Source organism: Dendrobium catenatum, unplaced genomic scaffold (assembly GCF_001605985.2).
Source record: "Dendrobium catenatum unplaced genomic scaffold, ASM160598v2 fragScaff_scaffold_993, whole genome shotgun sequence".
Classification (NCBI taxonomy): domain Eukaryota; kingdom Viridiplantae; phylum Streptophyta; class Magnoliopsida; order Asparagales; family Orchidaceae; genus Dendrobium; species Dendrobium catenatum.
In genome coordinates this window covers 671007-678536 of record NW_021319455.1, presented here as the reverse complement: position 1 = coordinate 678536, position 7530 = coordinate 671007, and positions in this window count along the sequence as shown.

Genomic DNA, 7530 nt, shown 5'->3' with positions numbered 1-7530 from the left:
GCGAAGTGCAAACTGGCGGGATGGATAGTGACACTTAGGATTGATAAAATTAGGGTAAGTCATGGCTGAAGCTCCTCCATGTGGATTCCATATATCAGGTGTCCACTATGTGTATTTGTCTGTGTAAGTCATGGCTGAAGCTCCTCAATTCTATTAATTAGCCCTCTGGATCCCCATATCATCGGTTCCACCAAAGTAAGGTTGTAAGGTGGATTCTGCCTCAAGGAACACTACAAGAAAGTTAACATTTTACTATAAGAAATTTTAATATTCACATATGATAAATTCATTGGCGCGATAAAACTAAAAAAAAATGAAAAAAAAAAACTAATGATGTATATTGTTTCACTCACATTTAATGTTAAAGACATTACTAGCTCAAAAGCTTTCAACTTCTCAAAGATACGGTGGAAGACATTCTCTTTCTACAAGTCCATTAACATTATTTTTAAATATAAATAATAAGAAGATATGAAGCAATTTCAATCCTACAGTAGGTCGGCAGTTGATGGAGAAGCTAAAAAAAGTTTAGAAAAACTCCAAAAAATAACATGATTAATCATCAAAATTTACAAAAGGTTAATGACACTTTTTTTTCATATGAAGGCACAAAATTATCACCAACTTGTGAATGTCATCTTCACTATTCTAAATTTATTTGTCTTTAGGACATTATTTTACTAAATTAATACAAATCTCATTATTTGGTTGTAGGAATTCATAGCCCAAATACATATATTCTATCCACTTAACTGCCTCCCTCATCCACCAGCGTCAACTTGCATGAGAAGAAACTTCAGAGAGGGGGTATCAGAGAGAAAAATTTTAAACATACCTATTTCTTACTAACACTCATTTTGAACTACTTCTTTCATAATAAAGTGAGTAGGAAGTAGCCTATTTTGACTATGTCAGCATGACAAGCTTTATATACAATAACAAGAATCATATAGAAGCATTTGTCAACCCAAAAGGTATGGTACTAAACTCAAAATGATCATACTTGATCCAAAAAGCTATCTTACTAACATATACTCTTTAACCCTCATTTGATGATATACTGATCTTAAATCAATTCTGAAAAATATTGTGGCACCTGCTAACAGGTCAAATAAGTCATCTTTTTTCTTTCTTCTTAACAAAAAGTATATATGCACTCCAAGGTGAATTGCTAGCTCATATAAGTCATTTATCCATCAATTCCTATAACTGAATTTTTTACTCTTGCAATTCTTTTGGGACCATCCTATATATAAGGAGATTTGTAGATTGATGATGTTCATGGTTGCGTTTCTACGCCAAATTTAACTTTTCTTTTAGTTGATAATCTAGGCAATTCTTCAGGAAAAACATCTTAAAATTTAAAGATCATTGGGATATTTTGTAATGATTATTCATCCTTATTTAAGACATCCATTTTAGCTAAGAATACTAACTCATCTCTCAAATCTTCACCCATCATCACTACACTAGCAAGAGAGGATGTTGCATTCTTCTCATAAGAAAAGTTGAAGGTATTTTTATTTGACAAATTAAACTTAATTCTTTTTATTCTAACATTCAGTTGTAGCAAAATATTTAACTAGTCAATCCATTCTCAAAATAATATCAAAAGCTTTAATATGTGCTATAATCAATTTTGTTGAAAATTTGTGACCCTACATATCCAAATTCATAGGATACATCCTATTTGGCAAGCAAATTAGAGCACATCTGCATTATAACACATAAGGTAGACATAAAACATACAATCTCAACAATTTTTAGAGAAAACTTCTTCAGAAATAAATGAATGGGATGCACCAAAATTAAATATAACCCTGCCAAACTTATTAAAAATCAAGTATGCCTATAAACACCTCCTTTGAATGTTTAGATTCAAGAGGTGTAATAGAAACATTGGAGCTTTCACAAGTTGATTAAATTTAACATTTGATGATTCTCCTTTTAACTGAGCTGGTGATTTCCCTTGCACTGCATCCTTTCCCTAAAATTGAGGTTTTCTTGTCTAGTTTCCTTCCAAATATCTCATATAATATCCCTGCTCCTGATCTCCCTGGTATCCCTATGGCCTTGCATTGCTTCTTCTCTCTTGAGGATGATCCACCTTGCGATGACCCAGTTCACCACATTTAAAACATCTTCCAGAGCCCACTAAACGCTGACCTAAATGTCTCTTCCCATATTGATCACACAAACGTTTTTCAAGATGACTCTACTTCTACTTATCATCAAACTTTGGCTTCTTATTTAGGAATCGATCATCCTTTTCAAAAACATTTTTCTTTTACCTATTTTTGTTGCTCCCAACTATGCTTAGAGAAATTCAGCTCATTTTTAATCCTTATGGCTCTCTCTACTAGATTGAGAACTCACCGATATTAAAAGGTGTCAATACTAGTCATAGTTGATCACTAAAAATTCATAAGAATATGTAGCATTTCTCCTCCTAAGTGATGACATAATCTAGTGATGCATAGCATTACTGAGAAGTGAACTCAGCTTCGTATTACATAATTATCTTCAAACCCTGAGTGAGATTGAAGAATTTATCTAGTAGAGCTAGTCTGATTGAAGGAGAAATGAACCAATCTTTGAATACTCTCACAAAATCCTCTCACTGTATGTTAGTGATAGGAATCTACCCAAAATTTTCTCTATGATATGCTTGCCACTCTCCATGATGTAATTGCCACCATCTTTCAGTCTCTCCTTCCAAAATAAATGTGGTTAATATTAATTTTCTATTTTTAGGATAGATCATACCATCTATGATTTTTCCTATTTTCAACAACCTATTCTTAGCTATTGTAGAATTACTTGTATCATTGAAGGTTGCAGCTTAAAAGTTTGAAATAACTTTAAATGTTGACCTACTTCACTGCCAAGTTTACATTTGGATTCACTATTGCAATAGATTTTCTTATATATGTCATTTTATCCACCACTTGTGAGATCAAATGCACAATATCTTAAAATTCTTTAGACTTATTCCCTCATTCATTTATGTTTTTGTATCAGGTATGAATGATTGACCAATCATTCTTTATGGTAATTCCTCAGGCATAATTATATATATGCATATAAATAATTTATATAATGCATGACATATACTTCTATATGTCAAAATGCTCAAAATTAAATGTAGAATTTAATGAAAATAAATTATCATCTAGAGGAAATTTATGCTCACATTTATTTTGAACATTTTGTGTATTATAGAGGGAGAGAAGGAGAGAGGAATGAAAAGTTTGGATATTGATATTATTTTTTTATTTAATATTTCAGCAAATTATGGATATTGATATTGTAATTGCTATTGATTCACTATCATTTTTGCTACTTCCGATTCACTATTTACTGATCTATTGATAATGACCACGTGATTTCTCTAATAAGTAAGTAATATTGAGCAATGTGATGTAAGATACTCATTGAATATTGATATAAAATGATTGGACTTCATGTGTATACTAATTTGATTGTACTCCACAATTGTGGATTCTGACAGTTTTTAGTTATTAATTTACACGATTTGTTTATTCGATTCGATCTTCGTACTGAGCCATTAATTTATTGGCTTATCGGTTTACTAGTTTACTATAGTATTGATTCTAGTGGTTTTAGTACCATAACGTTCTTATATTTCACATATTTTATTATTTATACAATGCACAGATTCATGGTCATAATAATTGGTATTGTTATGAATTGACTAACGATATGCATACTGCTTCTTTATCGTGCTTTGATTCAATGATCAAATTTTAATGTCATATTGGGTTGTTTAGCTCATTATACATGATTTAAATGATTTTAAGTCAGGGAAAAGATTGAGAACAGTGAGGATGATCAGGATTCCTTACATTAGTTCCAGTTTATTTTAGTTATTCTTTTGTACTAATGAATGAAATAATATGTTGTAATTGTATGATTCATAAGTAATGTATATGATTTTTGGAGTATTTAATATGATTTTTGGAGCAATAAATACAGATGTATATTGATGTTTTGATTGGTAGATTTATTTTAGCTGAAAGATGATTTTATTACAATAAAAAAAATTAGATAGCTCTAGAGTTGTCATATAAAAGAAAAAAAAAATTTCTTTCAATTTTGATTATGGGGCATGACAATATACTTCGACGCATCATAGTTTAGTGATTTAAGCACCTTAAGCTTAAGTTGCTCTAATTTTGTATTCATCGGCACTTGCAAAGGACGATTTCAACCCCCAGTATATGTTGGTGCAAATTTACTATCCATAGTTAATTGACCATCAAACATGAGGACAAACGATGCCAATCGTCGACTAATTATGGACCCCTTAAACCTCTTAATAATCAAACAAATTTAAACCTCAATCATCATCATTTATACTCTTACTAATATATCTAATTAGCTTAAATAAAATAACAATAACTTGTAAATTTAATTGATTAACTTGGTCGATTACCTATATATAATTATTAAAATTACTATAGATTAGTTAACTCTTACTGATCACATATAGCAATGTTAATTAGTGTGTAGATCAGTTAATTAATTTCTACTAAATATAAGTTATTACTTTACTTTCATTTAAATGAAATTTTTATTTGCTAAATTCACTCCATTGTAGGTTATTAACAATAATAGAAGAAATTGTTCAATTAATTTCAAAATAAAGCCTCCTCCCAAACATTTTTACTTCAACACCACACCCAGCTTTAACATGACAAACAAAGCTCAAAATATTCCTAACAATTAAGCATGAAATCCCCTAACATCTCACGCTATTGCAATCACACAAACTAGATTTATAGGAAGAGATTCACGTTCTTCCCATTTTTTCACAAAGAATGTAAGAGATTTGAGTAAAGTAAAAAACTAACCTTTAATTCTTTACGAAACAAACTAATAAAGAAAAAAAAAAAACTAACCTTTCTAAAGGAAAACAGCCGTAAATGCAAAAAAAAGGGAGATATTATTACGTGCAGAGAACCGTTCGATATAGATCAAGTACTAAGTAGAGGAAGAAGTTGAATTGCCAAAAAAGTTGTCAATTCTCTCACATCATATGATATAGATCAAGTACTAAGTGGAGAATTAATAGTGTTTTTGACAACATGTGAAGGTAACCTCTAATCATCTAAAATGACAAGCTTGTAGGAGGTTGGGGTGGAATGAAAGGTAGCCATGCACGACGAGGAGTGTGTGAGAATATTGAGTGTAAATGAACAATAAAAGAAGAGGTTACTTTTTGTTTCCTGGTGCATATAGCAAAAAACACAGAGAATAAATGTCTAGATTACAAGGAAGCAACACATTAACAGTTTCAAGCCTACCGATCAAGTAAATCAAGCAAAAGAGAAGTATCTAATATTGTTGCATCTTGAAACATTAGTGGCAATACAATAAGATAAAGTTTAACGTCTTAGTTTTGTACGAAGATCGAGTACATAAACAAATAAATGAAAAGGGTGCAATATTCATAAGAAACTCCAAGATTATTACGTAGAAAAAGATGAAAAGTGGAAAAGCTACTGGGTCTGACCCAGTTTGAATGAATCCGCTAGTATTGATGGTTGACTACAAATATTGTCCTTCCATGAGGGGAAGGCCCAAATATGCATTGTATATAGCTCATTACAAGATAAATGTTGTTAAAAGAGTTTTGACATATCTATTTGGTTATTAGGATTGTATTTGGGTGACAGTGATCGGAGGAGACCGTAGTCAGTGGCAACGATGATTGAAAGGATCGTAGTCGGCAGGTGATAGTGGTCAGAGTGGATAGTAGTCAACAGGCGATGGTGGCCGGAGGGGATCGTAGTCTATGGGTGATGATGGTCGAAGGGGACCGTAGTCGGTGGGCGATGGAGGTCAGATAGACCGTAGTTGACAGGTGACGATGGTTGGAGTGGACCGTAATCGATGGGTGACGGTGGTTGGACGGACCGTAGTGGAGTGGTGAAGATGATCGGAGTGGACTGTAGTTGGCTGGCAAAGATGGTGGTCGAAATGACCATAGTTGGCAGGTGACGATGATCGGAGTTGACCATATATAGTCAATCGGCGATGAAGTTCGGAGTGGACCATACTCAGCTGACAAAGGTGGTCGAAAGGATTGTAGTTGGTGAGCGATGGTGGTCGAAAGGAAGTCTGATGGTGGTAGACGGCCCGGTGGTGCAAGCTTGAGAAACAAGATAGATCCTTTATTTTTCATCTCTTCCTCCTTGTCCCCTCATAGTGAAGAATGAGAGATCTATTTATAATTTTTTGGGGAGTGACATGGTTAGTAAATAAGGAGAAAATCAAGGGTGTGTTGGGAGTGATTCAATGAACGACCGATATCAACTCCCTCAATTATGGACCATTTGTTAAGCAATCGTGTGCTCAAATGATGTCATAATTTGGCGATCTTAGGCTAATTGGATTTGCTTCGTCAAGTTGCTTGATTTGATTATAATAATGCTACATTTGGATATCATTGGTTATCTAATTTATGCTTTGAATCTTCCAACTATATTTCGGGCACTCAAATTGGACCCATTAGATCTCGGATAGGACAAATTTTGATGTCATTGGGTTCTTCTCCTCAAAACGTTCAGTTTGACTATAAGTGAATGTTTTGATGACATATTAAATATCATAATATTTATGCCAAATAATTGAGCATCACTTAATCTTTTCAATATGCCTATAAAGTATTTTAAGAAAAATCCTTAAAGGTAGGATTTGTGTTACCAAGCCAAGAAATGATCTTGTAGACTGCATGTCATATATATGGGAATAAAAGATATGACATCATTTATAGTAGCAGTAACTTGTTAGAATTGTGATATATGTGGGATAAGTGTTAACAAGCTATTTATTATCTTTTCAGAAGGAGGAGACCTTGTTAGAATTGTGATTCTAATGGAGGAATATTTCATTTTTCACTAAGGAATTTGGAGCAGAATATATTAAGAAGTTTGCAACATTTTTAAAAATTGAATCTTATCAAATAATTTTTTTTTTAAAATATTTTGAAGCAATTTTAGTGATTTAGGAAAATTTCCTAAAAGTATTAAATAATTAATTTATAAAAATTCAAATTTATTAAAAAGTTTAAACTTTTTTTGATATTTAAAAATAAAAATTTTACATATATGTTTAAGTCAAATTCAAATAATATGTTTAAGTCAAATTCAAACGTTTAGATATTTTTGATTTATCTAAGCTTAAAATAAAATAATATGTCTAAGTCAAATTCAAACTTTCTCAATTTTAATCAAATTTATTTCAGATGATTTTATGCATTAAATAATTAGAAAATAGTTTTTTTTTCTGATTATTAAATATACCAAATTATGGCTAATTAAAAGTTTTGAAATTATTTGAACATGAGTGTGAACACAGTGCAAGCACACCATAATTTTTCTCGAATATATTAGTGAATATATGCATGGTTTCTTTTTTATTTAATAGTGATTGTACACATTGGAAAATCCCTATCATGTAATGTAATGCTCACCATGAGTTGATAAAAAATTTTAGAGGCATAAA